Here is a 21463-nt window from a genome sequence, read left to right on the forward strand (position 1 = left end):
TCAGGGGAAGATTCTAGAGCATCACCCCTAGCTTCTCATGTGCTGACAGTGACATCAGCTACCAGAATGACTGGGAGTTCTTCACCTCATACATGCAAGCGGTGATGGAGTTGGAAGGGAGCTCCTCCGTGAGCTGAATTGTAGTTGAATTACTTGCAAACTGAAACATGATTCCCTGCTTGAGGACTCAGGGTCTGGGAGCCATGCTGTACTCCCTTATGAGCTCTGCCCACAGACGCTGCGGTTCAACAAATCATTTGCATTTCAAAGGAACTGCCCTGGAACTCTGGATCTAGTAAAAAATAAGAAGAGGATATCCTGCGTTCGCTTGGATTTTAAATGATTTTTTCCTAAGAGATGTTACACACTTAAAAAAAAACACCCACAAAAACTCAGCAAAGGAAAATTCAATTTTCAAAATAGCTTCTGATCCTTTAGTAAGTGTGCTTTTCCTGACCATACAGCTGAGTAGAACAATGGTGACAAGGGCCCACAGCAGGTGTGTCCATTCCCACACCGGTGGCAATGGGTGGCACTGGGCCAAGATGCTGTAGAGGGAGGGACAGAAGGCCAAAGGCGGGACCACCCACCATGCTGTGCATCACAGCACCTGGGGTAGGGTAACAGCCCCGCCCCTCAGTTATGAATAAACAGGCTGGGGTGGGGCTCAGTAAACCGTTTCTGTCAAGAGCCGCATCAAGCGATTCTAATGATCTTTCAACTTTTGAAAACAACCCCCTCGATAAATTAACTATGACCTATTCAAACTGATGCTGATATGACTCTAGCTAAAATATTTTATTTCAATTAATCCCAAATCTCCTCTGATGAATTATGCAACTATTCACTACAATTTCACATCTGAACCAAAACAAAATTCTCTTATTTTATGTGCTATTTTAAAAAGGAACCCACTAAAGGGTAACAAAATCCAGGTAATCATCTTACATATCAGTTCCAAAAACCCACCCAACTCCACATAAGCAGGAAAGTTTTCCTTTCCCCTGGTGGGATGTACACGAGTTATGACCAAGGCGTTCTGGGTGTGAACCAGCTACAGAATGCTGGTTAAATCTGACATACTGAGCACCACCTCTTGAGGAAACTGAGTTTGGAATGATCACTCAGGCATCAGAAGTAGTCATTTTCTATTACTGTTACTAAGATAACACGTTTTTAAACAATTTTTTAAAATTAAAGAATATTAAATAATTTCACTAGATTTCAAGGGAAACACAGGCTCAAACCACCTACTTTTAACACCAAGGTTACAAAAATCATTGCAATAACTTTTTAGTTGAAAAAAAATCCTTACAGTGTAAATTGGCGCAGCCACTATGGAGAACAGTATGGAGGTTCCTCAAAAATATAGAAGTAGAACTACCATATGATCCAGCAATCCCACCCCTGGGCATATACCCTGAGAAAACTAATAATTCAAAAAGATCCACGCTCCCCTATGGTCATAGCAGCACTATTCACAGTAGCCAAGACATGGAAACAACCTAAATGTCCATCGACAGATGAACGGATAAAGAAGATGTGGTAAATATATACAATGGAATACTACTCAGCCATAACAAAGGACAAAATAATGCCATTTGCAGCAACATGGATGGACCTAGAGATTATTATACTAAGTGAAGTAAGACAGAGAAAGACGATATCATACGATATCACTTATATGCGGAATTTAAAATATGACATAAATGAACTTATCTACGGAACAGAAACAGACTCACAGACACAGAGAACAGACTTGAGGTTGCCGGGGGGGGGGGGGGAGGGACTGGGAGTTTGGGGTTAGTAGATACAAACTAGTGTATATAGGATGGATAAACAACAAGGTCCTACTGTAGAGCACAGGGAACCGTATTCAATATCCTGTGATAAACCATCATGGAAAAGAATATGAAAAACAATGTATATATATGTATAACTGAGTCACTTTGCTATACAGCAGAAATTAACACAACATTGTAAATCAACTATACTTCAATAAAATAAATTTAAAAAGAAGAAAAAAAAATCCTTACAGCTTAAGGCTAACATTAAACCTCAGAGTTATCTTTGCTCTAATGACGATTAATAATCATAATCTCTCAACAAACACAGCCATGCTGCAAGCGCTGCTTTAAGTGTCTCTTAACAACTCTATGTGCCAGGTACGTTATTGTCCCCATTTTACAGATGAGAACACTGAGACAGAGGCTGAGTTACCTTCCCATGCTATTACAGGTATGGGTGACGCTTGGACAACACGGGTTTAAACTGTGCGGGTCCACTTAGATGCAGATTTTTTTTCAGTAAATACAACACTATGTGATCTGAGGTTGGTTGGTTTCATGGATGCTGAAACTCGGATACTGAGGGCCACCTATGGGACTTGAGAATCCACGGATTTTGGTATCCGTGGCAGGTCCTGGAACCAATGCCCTGTGGATACCGAGGGAGGACGTTAGTAACTAAATGTTGGAATTTGAACCCCAGCAGTCTGGCCGCAGGGGCCACACAGAGATGCTACAGTCACACATCAGGTTTGAACTTTCAAATAAATGAATCACGTTAGCAAACTTTTGAAGGTAAAGGGCAGCATCCACAGTATTTAAGGAAAGTACCAATTTTTACATTGCTATTATTAAAAACTACCACATCACAATGATCTTAGCGCCCTGGCTTGAGATTTAAATAAACCATTTTCCAGACATCGGCCACCTTGCTTTCAACCTTTTAAAATTATCCTAATTCAGTTATTTTAAAAAAAGTTCAAGAGTCTGTTGTCTAGCATTATTTCCCCCGGCAACACACAAAGCAAATTCTGCACGGCACTGGATTAAATGACAGACTGGATTCCAGTTTTATCAGCAGTATCTTCTGGGCTTAATTACTCATTTCGTTTAAAAGCTAAAACTGATTATTCCTCCCTTGTCACAGGCGGTATAAAAACGGAACTGGTTAAAACAAAAACCCGTAATCACCTTCCTTCTGGAGAAGGCCTGAATGAGTCAGAAGTGCTAACAAAGAAAATTGTCGCTCGGGAGCTGGGCAGGTGAGGACAGCAAGCTCATTCCTCATTCGCGTGTGCGTGTGCGTGTGCGTGTGTGTGTGTGTGTGTGTCCCGTTCATCAACTTCTTCACTGCACAAGTATTTATTGATCACCTGAAGCAAAAGGAGTCCTAAATATCAGACACAGCAATACCAAATATAAGTATAAAAACATTTTCCAAACCTGTTCAGATATGCTTAGAAGCACTGCCACTTGGAAATACCCAATTTTCAGGATAATTAAGAGTTCACCATTTTGACTTAGCTTTTGTGCACCATGTGAGGTTTAGATTCTTTTTGTTTTGCCTTTGGGATATGCAGTTGCTCTAAAATCATTTGCTGGAAAGGCCACCCTTACTCCATTAAGCTGCTTCTACATCTTTGTAAAACATTAGCCGGGTTCATTTCTGGGCTCTGTATTCCATTCCATCAATCTATGTGTCTATCCCACAGGACCACAGTGTGTTGATTACTGAAGCTCTATATTTCAAAAACTAACTCAAAATGGATCATGAACTTAAATGTAAAATGTAAAACTGTAAAAGCTTTTGGAACAACAGGAGATAAATTTATTATTTCAAGATCTAGGACTTGGCAAAGAGTCCTTAAATTCGATACCAAAAGCACAATCCATAAATGGAAAAACTGATAAATGGAACCTTTTCAAAATGTAAAACTTTTGCTCTTCAAAAAACCCCATTAAATGTGTATCAAATCAAAAAAAAAAAAGAGTTCACTGTACTTTCATCAAGTCTAAATGTAAGTGGATGGCTTCCCTACACAGTTTGCAACACCACATCATAGCCCACCTTAATAAGGAGCCTCTGAAGAAGCCCAAATGTAATCGTCGTTTAAATCCTGATCAACTCAAGGTTCTTTCAACATATAGGCTGGTGGCTTATTAGACCTTTTCTATTTGAGGAAAGTGTGTTTCTAGCTTTAAGACAAAAACAGGTAAGCCTGTTCCATAACTCTGGAGTTCAGGCGATTATGACAAGATATGTGCACAATGATATGTGCACAATGTTCTGAAATTAAATAAAATCTACAACAAACTGATCTACAGGACAGATCTCAGATAAATAAAACCTCACAGAGCAAACCTGTTAATTTGCCATTAGGGTTTGCCGTACTGCGTTGCTATTTTTTATGGGAAGTGCATGGCAGGTCATGCGTTTCTCTAAAGAACAGATTTTATTTTAAGTTTCAAATAATATGTTAGTAAAATCCTAAAATGACGGTACAGAGGGCAGCCAGAGGGCACCCAAGTAATGCCATTCTTCTGTGTGGTCTACACTGAGGCCGGGGTGCTGGCTGGCTCTAGGATCTTCTCTCGTGTGCCAAGGCCCTACACAGGGGTGTGTGTGTGTGTGTGTGTGTGTGTGTGTGTGTGTGTGTGTGTGTGTGTGTGTGTGTGTGTGTGTGTGTGTGTGTGTGTGTGTGTGTGTGTGTGTGTGTGTGTGTGTGTGTGTGTGTGTACGTGTTGCATATATATGCATGCTGTTCTCCACGCTGCTGTCTATTTAAATCTAAGTCAACTGGAGAATTAGCAAGTTCACATTAAGAAATTCTGACCAATTAGGGAACTATAGTCAATATCCTGTGATAAACCATAATGGAAAAGAACGTTAAAAAAGAATGGGTACCTATGTATAACTGGATCGCTTTGCTGGACACCAGAGATTGACACAACATTGTAAATCAACTATACTTCAACCAAAAAAAAAAAGAAAAGAAATTTTGTAGGCTTAACTAAAAAACTCTCCAAGAAGTATGTGAAAATACACCCTTTTCGTAGATTTCCTGGAGGGTTCCTCCTACGTGACCATGACGTGGGGTTTCTGTGTGTCCTCCGAGGTACACAGTATACTTGTTGCCAGTGGGCTCCAGATGCCAATAGGGATGAGACTTTTCTCAAATCAGTGTCTGTGCGGCTCTCCACGGAACGGAGGGGGAAAGATGGCCTGGACAGGCCAAATTTGGTAGCAGGTGGGGAATACCTGATTTAGAAGACGGACGCCTGCTTCAATATTGCACAGTCTGGCCCAGACAGAAGAGGTTTTCAAGTCCTGGAACACGGTCAATGTCACAGGCCATATAAAGCTGGCTCAGTAACCTCCAGACTATACGCAGTACAATGACTGGGGCAGCCCACCTGGAGCCCTACGACGGCTCCCAAGGGGCTCACGTGAGCGCGAGGGCAGCGGGCTGTTCTCCTGGGGGGCTGGCTAATGCAGCCCTCTTCAGGATGCAAGACAGAAAGCTCTAGAATAAGCCCCAAACCCAATAGCTGCACCGGCTCAGATGAGGATTCAAGACCCCAGTACATGATTCTGAGGGTGGGGAGAGCTGATGGTAGAGTCTGTCATCAGGGGCCTCGGGCAGACTTCTTCTGGGTTAGCGTCTGCCGGAAGCAGAGACAAAGCTCAGGCAGACCCCAGCCCCGCACGGCCCTACCGCTCACAGAGACCCACGATGCCCGGCGCAGCCCGGACCCTGTAACCAAACCCACTCGCAGACCCCGGGGCCTCCGTGACTCACGCGTGACCATCCAGGCGCACTGGTCCAGGGAGCGCCGGACCCTCTGCGGCCCTTCTCTTCCAGGTCACAGGCGTGGGCTTTCAGCAGACGCTCTAACGCAGAGCATCTGGGGCCCCCGCGTGCTTGAAGGCCCCAGAGGTCTGTAGCAGGAGGGCGGGATTCGTGCTAAAAGCGGCGACTCAAGATCCAGGCCTGAGCAGCCTAGGATGGCGACCATCACATCCCCCAGGGGAAAGAAGACGGAGCAGCCGCTGGAGTCTAAACGGAGACTCTCGAGTGACAGACGCACAAAACAAACGTACGGCTACCAGGGGAAGATCGGGGGAGAGGGAGAAACTGGGAGACTGGGATGGACATAGACACACTACTGTATATAAAATAGATAACTCATAAGGACCTACTGCATAGCCCAGGAACTCCACTCAATACTCTGAAGCGGCCTATATGGGAAAAGAATCTAAACACGAGTGGATATATGCAGATGGATAACTGACTCACTTTAACACAACATTGTAAGTCAACTAGACTCCAATAAAAACTAATTTAAAAATAATAAACTGAAACTAAAACTAACAATTCTTTGAATTCCTTCCCCAGAGGGCTGACAGAAAGCACTACACACAAGCCATATATATATATATTTTTTTCAGTCACCCATGTTCAAGTTCTTTTATATACTTCATCGGCTTAAGAATATAAATTGAAGGGGGTTTTTCAATACCAGAGAAGAAATGTCTTCACGTGGATACTGGGTCACAGTCTGTGTGAGGAAAATGAGGGATCTGGGGTAATCTGCTGGGCTGTCAAACTCTAACGACTCTTCTGACAGAATGATTTTGGGCGGGGAAAGCTAAGACTGTCCAGACGTAGGGCAAACGTTTACGATCAGGGTCAAGTGTGTTTACTCCTCTTCGGCGGTTAGCATTTAGAAAAGAGCTTTGACTAAAGATGAAGTCAATGCATCCAAAGCTGACACTTAACACTCCTTGGAAGAGGCACCGACTCACAGCCACCGCTTCCAAAGCCCACTGACTCACAGGCACCGCCCGGCAGTGTCGACGGCGAGGTCCATCTTTTCACGGCAACATCTATTTTTGAAGGCCAGCACATGCACACATACAACATGATATGGTTTCCTTTTGAAAGTCATAACAGCCAAATAATTACAACGTTTCTAAATTTAAATTTGAGTTAACCAACACCCAAGCAGGAGCTGAGGTTCGATTTTAATTTTCGCTCTACTAAAATTACACTAGACGGTCACGTACTCCCTGTCTCCTTCTTACCAGTGGCAAACTACATTCTAAACACTGTAAGTAGATACTGTGTGGCTGTCAGTCACACACAGCCACACAGACATGCACGATGCATCTATAAACAAAGGTAACAGGAAAGGAAAGGTCACCAGTTCACTCTAACAACAAATGAGAATCTCGGTCCACAGAATGTCGTGGTGCCTAAAAACTTAGATTCCACGTTTCAGAACATCATGATTTTTGAAAGACCAATTCTCGTATTAGCAGCGTTACCAAAGCTCTCGGAGCTGTGAAAAGGGAGGGTTTATGTCTATATAAATAGATGTCATATATATGTTTTTAAAATGATCACGGCACTCCTTCAAATCGGGAAAACTTACACGTATCCATGGCTGCATGCTAGTCCTGATCGTTAAGCTGAAGATGAAGAGGAGGTGGGAAGAGAAAAGGGAATATGGGAAAGTGGAAGTAAAATAGGAAGAAGGAAGATGAAAAGGGAAGAGGAAGAAGAAGGAAGGAAGGAAGGGGAGAAGGAAGGAAGAGAGAAGGAAGGAAGGCAGGGAGGCAGGAGAGAAGTAAGGAAGGGAGAAGGAAGGAAGGAAGGAGTGACATAAGGAACGAAGAGAGAAGGAAGGAGAGAAGGAAGGAGAGACGTAAGGAAGGAATGAGAGAGAGAAGGAAGGAAGGAGAGAAGTGGGGAACAGGAAAGAGGAGGGTGAGAAGGCGGCTAACTCTCCTTATATCGTCCCTAAATGTTCACCAACTCCTCGAACAAACCAGAGAAGGTCAGGTGGTGACTCGGGTAGTGCACGGGGTTGGTTATTTTAAAGACATCCATTCAGCACAACAGCTGAGCTGAATTCTTTTTGATATATAGTCACCTGACCCAATTAAACACATGTGTTCACCCACAGCGGACACAAGCGTCCAGCAGGGGCCGTGACGGAGCATCCCCGCCTCTCTGGTCCTGATGTTTAATAACGGACTACCCTACATTCTTCTAAGAAATAGGTACGTCTTGTTGCACTCGTAGAGGGAAAATCACTCTGGTCTGTTTGGATATTCAATGAAAAGAAACGCAGTGGAGACTTAACTGACCCCCCCGGGTTATTCTATACATAAGGACACCGGTGTTTGCCCTGAGCTGCTCAGATGAGCCCGTCGCTGTGGGAGGGCAACAGGAGGCCCGCTTCACCCTGAGCAGAGCTTCCCGGGGGAGACAGCGAGTTCCCTGCTCTGGAAAGCTGAGGGGGCTGCTGGGGAGAGGCACCCCAGACCAAGGAGAAGAGGATGCAAAGGCAGAACAGGGAAGGCCCCTGGCGCCGGGACGGGGGCTGCCACTGTGGTCAGAGCCCGGGGTGCAGAGGGAAGGGCTCCCCAGGCTCCCCAAGGCCGTCACCCCAACCACCCGGGCTGTGGGCTCATGGGCGGGGCTGAGGGCCAGGACCTTGGATGTTGGCTGGCCCTTCTCGACCTTAAAGCATCCTCCAACCCTGAATGTCCTTCCTGCGCCGCCCAAGAGTTCCCATTCTCTTTTGCTGTGGGTTCATTTTAATAGTAAAGGTTCTGGGGAAAAGCTGCACACACACACACACACACACACAGACACAGACACACACACAGACACACACACACACACACACACAAAGGTGGTATAGGTCGACACCTGGGATTTCAGGTGTGAGGCTAGGTGACTTGGGCGGGTTCACAGGCCAGCCTCCATTCTTCCCTTCCCATTCCACGTTCTCAACTGTCAGAGGTTCACAGGACGTAGACATTTGGGGGAAGATACACAGGATCATTAGCAGCCAGGCTGGTCCTCCAAAGAAACTGTTATAAACGACAAGCATCCGGCATGGTTCTCCAGGAAAGACCAAGACTTCACACAAGCCCTCATCACAGAAAAGTGTCCCCGTCACACACAGCACAGCCCCGGCTCCCAAAGGACAGCTCTGGTTTGTATCCCTAAGAGTAAAAGAGTTAAAAGCAAAACTAAATCAAAACAACTGTGCAACACTAATTTCTCACAAAACTCCATGACCTCAGGCTAAAACACAGACTCAGGAAAGATGCAGGACGCAGCCAGAGGACACGCTGGTGACACATTCGATTCCAGCCCCGTCCCCCAGGCCACTTCGGTGCTGCATTCGCAGCAAGTCCGTCCACATTGAGCGTTAAGCAAGCGGTGCCTGGGGTATTAGCTTGCGGATTCAAGTTAACGCTATCAGTGACGGTGAGGCTGCAAACACGTCTCTTTGGATACATAGTTCAAAACGTGCAAAGGAACATTTGAAGCGTTCGGGGCCACAAAGAACCTATAACACCACACCGTGTGTGTGTGTGTGTGTGTGTGCGTGTGCACACGCGTGTGTGCTTGCATCGGGGATGTTTATTTGTGCACTGGTGGGAAGGGTGGGGAATCCACAGAAAAGTTTCCTCTGATACAATAAGCGTCAGTTTCTCTTACAAAGCGCGGCATTTTAAATGTTTCCGCTGCAATTCCAGCATCACCAAGATGCACTGAGGTTCTCCAACCTGTATCAGCAGATGCGTAAAGCGCAAATCCACTTCCCCAGACCTGCGCCGTCCACCACACAGGGCTGCTGCCGTCTGAACTAGCTAAAATCATTCAAGTTGGAAGTTCAGTCCCTCAGCTGCACACACCATTTTTCAAGGGCTCAAAGCCACCTGTGATTAGCGGCTACCCGACAGAACAGCATCCACAGAGAACATGTCCATCAACACAGAAAGTCCTACTGGACAATCATGACCCAGACCCGCCGGCTGCCCTGACCGTGTTTCAGGGGCTGGATGGGCCGCCGCAGAGCTCCGGTTGGGGTCACCTGGAATTTCTGAGAGCCTCACTTTTATACAAATAATCAGGAGGAGGCTTTAGTCTCTCGAAAGACTGTGTTTGTTCTTCAGGTTTGGGGAGTCATTAGTCCCTTTCTCTTCTCCTCTATTAAATGAACTTTCACCACGAGGAACATTTTTCATATAGTTTTTGTGAGACAGTCTAACCTCCTGAAGCCTGTCCATGCACCTGTTCAAACACATCTGCTCAACAAAATCATCTCTTGCAGTGACCACACCAGAAACACAACTTGCCTGCAATAACAGTTCTGGCTTCACCCCGTCCTAAGTTATCTACCTGTCAGTCTTTTTCTTTAATTTGAGCTCATTAGTTATAAAAGTCATCATCAGCTCTCATATTAGCCAGAGAGATACTCTTCATAAAAATTAGCTCTGAAAACTCTCTTCGTTCAAATACCAAGGTAATTTGTCCTCCTTGAATCCCAGAGCAACCATTTACCATCTGATGTGACCACTTTGATCTGGATACGCTGTGATTCACTTTTAATGAAATCATTCTCTTGTGAAGGACAAATGTTGAAATGCTTACGGTCCTACGAACCAAGAACGCCCTTTCCAACTTGTGCAAAATTAAATGTAAAAATAGTGCTAACACACAATGTGAGCAGGAAAGCAGCTTATGTACTAGTTTGTAACACAGTCAGTTTCACCTGGTGGTAGAGCTGACCAGATGGATAATCTTAGGGAGAAAAATGCACAGAATGTTAAAGTACAGGTTGCAAAGGTTCTGCTCAGACGGCTCCCCTCACAGTACAATTCTTACACGATAATAGTTCATCTGTGATGCCCAAGCTCTGTTTAAGCTCATTTCAAAGTCTTCAGGTAAAATGACCTTGCTTTTTAAAATTTTTTTCTAAGTTTACTAAAAAGATTCAAGAGACACAAAGTCTGAAAGTAAGAAGTCAAGCTGATTCAATGACTTATTTCTGCAACATCCTGGTGGATGATATCAATGTCCACCTTTACCTCGGCAACGAATCAACATTTTATAGATAGCCCTTTATGACAGCGGAGGGAACACAGGTTAAAAAAAGAAGAGAGAAAGAGAAAGAGGTATCTGACCTGTACTCGCCTAAATTAAAGTTTTTTAAGAAGCTTATGAACTTTATCAGTATAAATTATAGGGGAAGAGAGAATTGCAGAAGATAGAAAATGCAAACAGTAGGCAGATAATAAACCTAAAAGTACCTCCTTGGGGCTAGAAACAAAGTATTTTAAATTCCATCATTTACGCACTCTAAGGGCACATTTAGGGTTGAAGATGAAGAGTCTCAGGGGACTTGAGTACAATTCCATTAGAACTTAAGCTCCATGACGACTGGGATTTTGGTTTTTCACTATTCTTTCCCCAAAACCTGTACCAGTCCCTGGCACATAGTAAGTGCTCAGAAAATAACTGCTGATAGAGAAAGCGCTCAGCCTACTCCTGTCACGACCAGAAAAACTGAGTCTTGGGCATCCCTCCTGGACTTGGCCGTGACCACACGGGGGTCTCACATCAGGCGAAAAAGTAAAAGCCCTAAAGAAGATAAGACTATGTCAAGTTAGAGAAAAGTTAATCTAAAATGATGGTAGAAACTTCCAGAAAGGACTGAAGACAAAGAATGGTGATCAGGCCAACGGAGAAGGAAGAAATTGGCTGCACATTTCAGGAGCAGCAAGTACAAGGAGAAGACATTGTACATACATATGCGTTCTCGCTCAAGACATTTCTAACTTGTTCTCGCCTCTCTCATCTTGGACCACCACCTTCCAGATGCAGGGTTTCCTTTCCAGGGAAGGCTGGAATATTTTCAAGCTCTGAAATCTTTAGATTATAGCATCCATGTCAGTAGAAGGGGCTTTAGAAATCATCCAGTCCGGCGCTCATTTGAATGAGTGAGGCTCAGAGAGGTTAAGAATGTACCCAAGGTCACACAGCTGGTTATTAAGACAAGCGTTGTCCTCACTTCCTCTGTCATTGCCCCCAAGCACTCCTCAGGGTCACACACCTTCAAGGTCTAAATGAGATTTTCTTTGTCCACTCAGAGCAGGAAAAATTTTACCCGGGAGCTCTGGGAGGTGGGCTGAGGGTGGGGAGAGCACGTAGCTGGTTTGCTATCATTGCTTTCACAATATTTTCCTCCCATGTGTTCCCTGTTCCACTTTCTTCCTGCAGCTCACTTTTGAATATTTAAATATTTAAGAACTGTGAGCTGCCTGCAAGCTCTCTGAAGCCTCCGGAGAGAAGAACGGATACACATCCAAATAAATAAATTCCATCTCCACGGGAGGCTCCTGTGCTGGGGTACAAGGCATTGCAGGAAGCTCACTCATCCTGGTCTACTGCATCACAGCAATGGTTATCCAGTCACGGAAGTGTAAAATATTCAACGCTTTTGATCAAAAATGTATGAAATCGTAAAGCCAAAGGATTATGCGTGTGTGCTTGAAATGAACTTCTGGTGGAAATTAAGACCGTGAGCATAATTTGCAGAGCCGTCTACCTTTTAGTGGCTTGCCCCAGTGTTTTCTTCTAACCTGGTTCAAACGTATGGCGTCATGAGCTGCGTTAGGTATCCGACACAATACTTGCCAACCAATAACAGACATTCAAATGTCATTTGTCTTTGGGTTTCATTATGGCAACTGTTAAAGGAATAAACGAACTGCAGAATTAAATGAATACAGCTGAATTTGGTGACCATCCTAGCACATGGTAAGCTGAAATATCAGCTTCAATTTTAAAAAACTCTTTCTCTAAGAAAATCCGTATGCAAAAAGAGGACTAAAACTTTCAGAAGTTATTTTCCCTTTCATAACTGATTTCTTAATTCCATATATTTTAAGCTACTACTGAAAACCAATTGCTTTCCTACTTGGGTTTGGCTGGAGTGGCTGTGTGTTGTTGTTGAGTGTATAACGTGTGTCCAAGTACAATACGTGTCTATTTTAAATTTTTGGTTAAATGAGATAAAATTAGATACGGTACTTTCAGAATGTACGAAAAGACCAGGGCGTAGAATACTTAAAGTATTTGAAATCTTAAAAATATAAAGGTATCAATATGATCTTTCTGTTCAGTGACTGTATATATATATATATATATATATATATATATATATATATATATATCTGAGCCTGAGATTTCTGCCTACTTTCCATACTCAGAACCTAACTGAAAAGTCAGAAAGAAACAAGAAGCCTCTCACTGACCAAAACAGAGTTCACCCCTCACATACTGGGTGGGAATGTAAACTGGTGCGGCCACTATGCAAAACAGTATGGAGATTCCTCAAAAATTAAGAACAGATTTACCCTGTAATCCAGCTATCACACTTCTGGGTATTTATCTAAAGACTGTGAAAACACTAATTCGAAAAGATATATGCACCCCTCTGTTCACTGTGGCATTATTCACAATAGCCAAGATATAGAAACAACCTAGGTGTCCATAAATGGATGAATGGAGAAAGAAAATGTGATACACATACACACAAACACAAACACACAATGGAATACTACCCAGCCATAAAAAAGCATGAAATCTTGCCATATGTGGAAACTCAGGTGGACCTGAGGGTATTACACTTAGTGAAATAAGGCAGATGGAGAAAAATACAATATGATTTCACTCATATGTGGAATATAAAAACAAAATAAACAAATCAAACCAAACAAAAATAAACACATAGATACAAGAACAGAGTAGTGGTTGCCAGAAGGGGAGGAGGGGGGAGGGTGAAACGGGTATGGTGATGGACGGAAACTAAATTTTTGGTGGTGAGCATGCTATAGAGTATACAGAAGTTGAAATATATTGTACACATGAAACACAAAATATTATAAACCAATGTTACCTCAATAAGAAATAAATTTTGAAAAAACAGTTCACAAATTGGGTCAGACACTCATTGTTCGTCTTTATGCATAATTCTAGCAATACTGTGGATGTGGGATATAGACCCTAACATAGCAAGAAAATAAGGTCTGAAATCCAAGTGAATATATTCCACCTGAAATGGACAGGTCATATAATTAACTCAACGTATAATGAATAGCACAAGAATTTTTACCTTAACGTGGACCCTAAGAAGGTGAGCTGTACAAACGAAGAGACAGAAAATGATTTAGAAAATAAAGGCAACCGGGGCTTCCCTGCTGGCACAGTGGTTGAGAATCTGCCTGCTAATGCAGGGGACACAGGTTCGAGCCCTGGTCTGGGAGGATCCCACATGCCACTGAGCAACTAGGCCCGTGAGCCACAACTACTGAGCCTGCACGTCTGGAGCCTGCGCTCCGCAACAAGAGAGGCCGCAATAGTGAGAGGCCCGCGCACCGCGATGAAGAGTGGCTCCTGCTTGCCACAACTAGAGAAAGCCCTTGCACAGAAACGAAGACCCAACACAGCAAAAATAAATTAATTAATTAATAAACTCCTACCCCTCCCAACATCTTAAAAAAAAAAAAAAAGAAAAGAAAAGAAAGGCAAGAGGATGGTCCAAGCACACAGCAGTCTGGTGAAGCTTAGTGCTGAGGCCAGAGTCTCGAAACTTTACTACAACCGAGATGGGATCCTCAGAGAGAGCAGCTCAGAAGGAATGCTCAGCGAGGTCAAAGCAGCGGGGAGATGAAGCAGGTCTCGGAGGGAGAAAGAGCTCCGTGCACCTGGGGGCTGTGGAGGAGTGAATGGGTGGTGAAAGAAAGAGGGGACAGGCTTCCCTGGTGGCGCAGTGGTTGAGGGTCCGCCTGCCGATGCAGGGGACGTGGGTTCGCGCCCCAGTCTGGGAAGATCCCACATGCCGCAGAGCGGCTGGGCCCGTGAGCCATGGCCGCTGAGCCTGCGCGTCCGGAGCCTCTGCTCCGCAGCGGGAGAGGTCGCGGCGGCGAGGGGCCCGCGTACCGCAAAAAAAAAAAAAGAAAGAAAGAGGGGATAGCTTGAGGTCAGGACAAGTTTTACTTAGGATGCAGGAAACCTGAGTATGTCTTCAACGCGAGGAGAAGGAACCAGGAGAAAGGTAGACGTGGAAACGAGAGAAACAGGGGCAACTGTGCAGGCAAAGCATGGGGAGGGATGGCACAAAAAGCACGGAGGAGCAGAATCACCTCTTTCCCGGGAAGAAGCCTCCTCAGACCGCCATCCGACCTGGTTGCCTCCATCTTGAGAGTAGTTTACAACCAGCTACTCAAAGCCGGTCCTCAGACCAGAGGCGTCAGTGTCACGTGGGCTCTGGCCTGCTGCCTCTCTAGCTACCCCAGCCCTAGCCAATCACACATGACAAGCTCTTGCACGTTAACAAGGTGGCAGGTGATGCCCCTGAAGTCTGGGATGAGCTGGTTTAAAGCAGTGGTTGTGAACACAGGCATTGAAATGAGACAGATCTGAGTTCAAGTCCAGCTCTACCTTGAGCCCGTGGTATGTGCCCTAGGGCGAGCCTCCCCAGGCCTCAGGTTTTTTCCTCTGTAGAACGGGGATAATGATACTGTTTCTTCTCAGGGGTCTTTGTAAAACTGAGATCATGCAGGGAAAGAGCGTGGCCTTGAGCCTGGCACACAGTAATGATGTTGTTTTTGTTCATCCCTTCCAGCCTCCTTGGGTAACAGCTCTGTTATGTCCACGTCTGAACCCCGGTAGGGAATGAGTTCACCAAGGACGGGAAACATGCATCGGACCGGGAGATCTGCACACAGGTGTGTGATATTGAGGTGAAACACTCAACGCACTACGTGCTGACATGGGGCTGGGACACGGGCAAGTCGATGATCCCACAGCAAATAGGAAAGCACTTTTTTCGACTCTATGCATACAAAAGCCGGTTAGAAATAGGTTATGAACTTGCTTGGGATTAAAGGATAAACTTTCAGAAGAGAATAAGCAAGTTACCAGGTGAATACACTTTGAAAACCTCCTGCGTCAGGGCGTGGCCATGACAAAGTGAGACGGAGATCTCTCTGAACCCACACCCAGGTGCTGCACCCCCTTCCAAGGTCAGCAGTGCAAACCACCCAGAGACGTTTCACCGTAGGGATGAAGCTTAATTCTTGGGAAAAGTACCTAAATCAACGCACAGCACGAGACGAGTTTCTTCATTTTCGGCAAAGCTCCAATAATGAAGGGGCTGATTTCATCGCACGCACCTTAATTTCTTCTCTTGGCAAAAGCACATATACAGAAACCCCAGCAGGCTTGTAATAGGAGAACAAGTCTTTCTGCTTGTGTTATGAGATATGGGAAAAAAACATAGAACTTATTAACACTGAACACCCACTTCTGTCGTGAATAATATATAACAGCAAAAGTATTTTATGGAGCTCAGTTAAGTGTCTCGACATGAAGAATCCACAGGTGATCTCAATGCATTCAACTCTAGCAACTCACACCTGTGGAACAGCCATTGTGCAGTGGGCTCGGGCTAGATCCTGGGGCCGCACGGGGGCTGGGACCCAGGTGCCTTGTTGGGCACCCCTACCGAGGAAGGGAGCCTGGGACACGGAGCCAGGGCCCTGTGGGCTAAAGCACAGTCAAGGTCCCGGAACCCAGAGGCAGAAGGTCAGAGGAGGCTTCCCGGAAAATCTCATTTAAGATCACTTCCCTGGGGCTTCCCTGGTGGCACAGTGGCTGAGAGTCCGCCTGCCGATGCAGGGGACACGGGTTCGTGCCCCGGTCCGGGAAGATCCCACACGCCGCGGAGCGGCTGGGCCCGTGGGCCATGGCCGCTGGGCCTGTGCGTCCGGAGCCTGTGCTCCGCAACGGGAGAGGCCACAACAGTGAGAGGCCCGCGTACCGCAAAAACAAAAACAAAAAAACAAAACAAAACATTTCAGGGAGGGGGGCCCAGCAAAGATGGTGGCATGAAAGGCCCTGAAGGGGAGGCTGGGGAGCTGGGCTGTAGCCTCTCATCAGTGGGAAACGATGCACGTTTGGCTTTTGCTCCGATCTTGGTTTAGCAAGGTCATTCTGACGATGGACGCACGGCGGAGAGCCTGGGGCAGAAGGATCCATTAAGGGCGACGCAGTCATCCAGGTAAAGGAACTGGGAAGCTCTCGAGGAAGTGGGGGGCAAGCGCTTCCTTTCAGACACAGACTTAGCCACCTTGGCGACCTGTGGGGATGGTGACAAAGGGGCTTCTGGTTCAGAGCTATAAAAAAAGGAGGCTGGAAGTGCAGGAAAGGTCCGGATCGGGGAATTCTCCTGGTCACAGTGAGGCCCCGAGATCAGTGTGTTAATACAAAACAGCGAGTACCCTAAAAGCCCAGGCCGCCCTGGAGTGAGAAGATGACTTCCTTTGTACACCAGCAATGAAGAGACGCCTCTGGTGGTCCCTCCCCACAGCTCTCTGCAGCCTCTGACCCTGAACGCTGCAGCTCTCCGGACAGCCTTGCAAAAGCCCTTTTCTTTGGATACAATTTCTGAATTGTAAAATTTTAAATGACCTCAGGTGTTGCCAAAGGTGTTCATGCTGAATTGAAGTTCAAAATCGTGCAGTGGTGTGGTGACCAAGAAACAGGATGTCCCCCAGTACAAGCAAGGGTATCTGTGTGTGTGTGTTGAGTGCAAGTAATGTTAAGCTGGGTGCTTTGACCGAATTTTGCTTGGAAGTGTGCTCGGGGCACTAGAGTTAGCGTGTCCCCGGGAGATGACGAGCACGGTCCCGGGCCGACAGGGGGAAACAAGATGAGCCAACGGCCTCTCTCTGCCCATCTGTGCCACCTTCTCAGGGAGAGACAAGGATGATCTCTCCTGGCAGGACACCCCACTGCTTGGCTTCCCAAGACTTCTCCTGGGCTGGTGAGAAGAGGCAACCCTATAGGCCTAGTTTATTGATGCTTCTCCCTGGGATCGAGGGAATCATTGATACCCTGCAGTTTTTCTCAGCGGGGGACACCACCAGCATTTTGGCCAGGGCCATGCTCTACCACAGGGGACTGTCCCATATTACAAGGCATTAATAATTTTAGCCACATCCCCCCAAACGCCAGCTGTAGTTATTATGAAAAACAGAATCACCCCAAGCATTTCCAAATGCCCCTAGGGTTGTGGCACGCTAGCTGGTTGAGAACCACGGCAGTATTCACCGATGAGGTTCATCTCTATAAATATTCTGTTTTTCTACCTGATAAAAATAATGACTGCCCCTATTGGTCCATCTGACACAGTATGCAGAAACCATCTTTAAAATAAAGAAAGAAATAAAAAGAAAACAAAAACAAACAAACGAAAGAAAAAAATCAAAGAAACCACGTTTTTTTCAGCACAAGCAAATCACCAAAAGCTACGTTACAGAGAGACGACAGCTGTCTCCAGGGCTTTACAGGAATGACACGACATTATTTTCTTGGAGAATTAAAAATTGAAAGAGAGCCCCAAATCTAGAAACTAAAGTGAGATTAAAAAATAAATAAATTCTGGAACATAAGAAGTTCTATAAATCAAGCTTAAAGAATCCGAGTCAAGGTAAAGAACCCTAAAACAAAGATCACACAAAAGGATCGCTGGTGATTTACGCTTCCCCGTGGGTTCATAATAGGCGCGAAATAAAACTTGCCCTTCTGAACGTCAACCTCATACCTGTGGTACAATGACTGAAGTACTGTGTATTGTGTATCATGCTTTTAATTCCAAGGCTTCAAGTGCTAACATTCAGACAGGAGGTACCTTCTAGATTCTATTGACGAAATTGTTAGTACCAACTTCGCTGTACCATAAAGTAAGTTCTTTTGTTTTTAAGAAAAAACCCCCAATCATTCCAAAACCAAAAAACATGCCCAAGGGTACTCAGAGGAGTATGCGATTACTAGCACATACTGGCAGGAACATTCCAGTGTTTGAAATCAACAAATCCTTAGGAGGCATGCTCAGACAGATGACACTTAAGAAAAAACAACTGCGTTTAGATTTATAGGAAGGTTTTTCACTTACTTCAAATTTCTGTATAATCCTTGTTCCTCTAAGTTAAAGGGGGAAAAAATCACTCTGTAATTCCTTATTTTTCTAATTAAAAAATAAACAAAACAAAACACGTTATATCCTCTAATTCGGCTTTGGCTGTCCTCAAGTATTTTCTTTGCGTCTCCTTTCAGTGAATACTACTTTCAAATTCTAAACAAAAAGCAAAATATCAAAAGTGAGCCCAGGGAACACTGTACAAAACCAAGTATCACAATGCAAACAAGGCAACTGCATCTATCAGAAGTGATGATTCAGAAGAGGATAAATATAGAACGGTGCTTTCCAAATGGCGTTTGGGTGGCAAGTGCAGCAAACAGGTGAAGGCTACATCCCAAAAGTTTCTCTGAAAAAAGATCGCCAAAGTATTATCAACAAGTGTCTTCTTTTTGAAGCTGTCGGTCCCCTGGTGCCCCTGACACTGAACTTCCGCAATCTGGCCTTGGTGTGGCCATCCATTCCTGGGTAAATCCAAGCAAAACCTGAGGACACTTCAGCCTCTGAGGACGCCGTCAGAAGCAGTGGAGCAGCTCCACATGGGACGGGCCTTTTATGGCCTGAACTGGAGAGCCTTGATCCCAGATCATCCACCAGAAATAGCTCCTGAAACTCAGAGGCGCCCACCAGCTGTTGCAACAGGCCTGGCCAGCAGCAATTTCAAATGCAATGAGAACTGTCACATTGTCTTTCAGCTTGTTTTACAGAGAAACTAAAAATGCACCAGCAATCTCCCGAACGGGCTACAACAATACGGAACTGACTGGGCAAACGTTTTTCTAATTCTAGTCTTTGGGGTATAAAAGAACACATAACCAGCTCAGATACAGACTCTCAAAAAGGAAGCAACACACCTATGCACGCATAAACAGTTTGCTGTAAAGGCACACGCCTCTCTACCAGTTTGCAAGTTGTGTAGACCTCTGTGGGTTTCTTCCCACTTCCAACAAGAGAATTTCCAATAGAAAATGAGTCATCGGAAGATAGAATTGTGCTGGAAGTAATTTCTCTAAAACAACACAAAGGTTTTGCCTTAAAACCAAAGACCACGCTCTGAATGGATGGATCTGTCTTCAGATGGATCTCAGGCTGCTCAATTCACTCAAAGACCAGAAGAAACGTAACTAATGGGCAGGGCGGGGAAGAACCATCAAGCACAAGCACTTGTTAAAAGGCTATTTATGTTTTTTACTTTATTTATTTATTTTGCGGTACGCGGGCCTCTCACTGTTGGGGCCTCTCCCGTTGCGGAGCACAGGCTCCGGACGTGCAGGCTCAGTGGCCATGGCTCACGGGCCCAGCCGCTCCGCGGCACGTGGGATCCTCCCGGACCGGGGCACGAACCTGTGTCCCCTGCATCGGCAGGTGGACTCTCAACCACTGCGCCACCAGGGAAGCCCTATTTATGTTTTTTAGATACTCAAACTACTGTTGCAACTCTGCCTACAAAAATCCTTACACCTGTGGGTGTCCTTGTCGCTGGGAAGCATAACAGAACGTCTGGATCATCCTGACTTCAATATAAAGCACAAAGTTCAGAACTCTGGGCTGGGCCAAGGCTCTGCACCGCCCCCGGGGGCAGGTACCCGGCTGTTAGCTCTCAGAACAGCAGCTGCTTCAGTCAGCAGAGGCCGCCCAAGCACGATCTGAATTCCTGTCATTAGTTAACCCTGCAGGACGACGCCTCCTTCTAGACAGACAGTCCGGTGGCCAGGTGAAAGACAGCAGATACCCTGGGCAGCCTTCATGATTAAACACCGGCTTTGTTTTTCTCTTTCTGACTTACTTCACTCTGTATGACAGACTCTAGGTCCATCCACCTCACTACAAATAGCTCAATTTCGTTTCTTTTTATGGCTGAATAATATTCCATTGTATATATGTGCCACATCTTCTTTATCCATTCATCCGATGATGGACACTTAGGTTGCTTCCATCTCCGGGCTATTGTAAATAGAGCTGCAATGAACATTTTGGTACATGACTCTTTTTGAATTATACCATATGCTAACACATATATATGGAATCTAAGGAAAAAAAAAAAGGTCATGAAGAACCTAGGGGTAAGACGGGAATAAAGACACAGACTTACTAGAGAATGGACTTGAGGATGTGGGGAGGGGGAAGGGTAAGCTGGGACGAAGTGAGAGAGTGGCATGGACATATATACACTAGCAAACGTAAAATAGATAGCTAGTGGGAAGCAGCCGCATGGCACAGGGAGATCAGCTCGGTGCTTTGTGACCACCTAGAGGGGTGGGATAGAGAGGGTGGGAGGGAGGGAGACAAAAGAGGAAAGAGATAGGGGACATATGTATATGTATAACTGATTCACTTTGTTATAAAGCAGAAACTAACACACCATTATAAAGCAATTATACTCCAATAAAGATGTTAAAAAAAACTAAAACCAATAACACTGGCTTCATGTTTTGCTCAAGGGTTAGAGACAATTTGTCAATTGTAAATAGTGCTGCAATGAACATTGGGGTGCACGTGTCTTTTTGAATTATGGTTTTCTCAGGGTATATGCCCAGGAGTGGGATTGCTGGGTCATATGGTAATTCTATTTTTAGTTTTCTAAGGAACCTCCATACTGTTCTCCATAGTGGCTGCACCAACTTATATTCCCACCAACAGTGTAGGAGGGTTCCCTTTTCTCCACACCCTCTCCAGCATTTGCTGTTTGTAGATTTTCTGATGATGTCCATTCTAACTGGTGTGAGGTGAATGTTCACTGCAGTGCTATTTACAACAGCCAGGTCATGGAAGCAACCTAAATGCCCATCGCCAGACGAATGGATAAAGAAGATGTGGCACAT

General features: G+C 45.2%; 1 protein-coding gene across 21 annotated transcripts in view; it reads right to left on the reverse strand.

The window, feature by feature from the left end:
* Window positions 1–21463, reverse strand: part of SVIL (supervillin) — a 236585-nt gene that overhangs the window by 132890 nt on the left and 82232 nt on the right. The window contains exon 1 of one of the 21 annotated variants that reach the window (XM_073801747.1): window positions 18618–19162. The exons of the other annotated variants lie outside the window; for them this stretch is intronic. The gene's annotated coding sequence lies outside the window, so the exon portion shown is untranslated. Of the gene's footprint in view, window positions 1–18617; window positions 19163–21463 lie in introns of those variants that run through there. 21 annotated transcript variants of the gene reach the window in all.

Source organism: Tursiops truncatus, chromosome 2, assembly GCF_011762595.2.
Source record: "Tursiops truncatus isolate mTurTru1 chromosome 2, mTurTru1.mat.Y, whole genome shotgun sequence".
NCBI lineage: Eukaryota > Metazoa > Chordata > Mammalia > Artiodactyla > Delphinidae > Tursiops > Tursiops truncatus.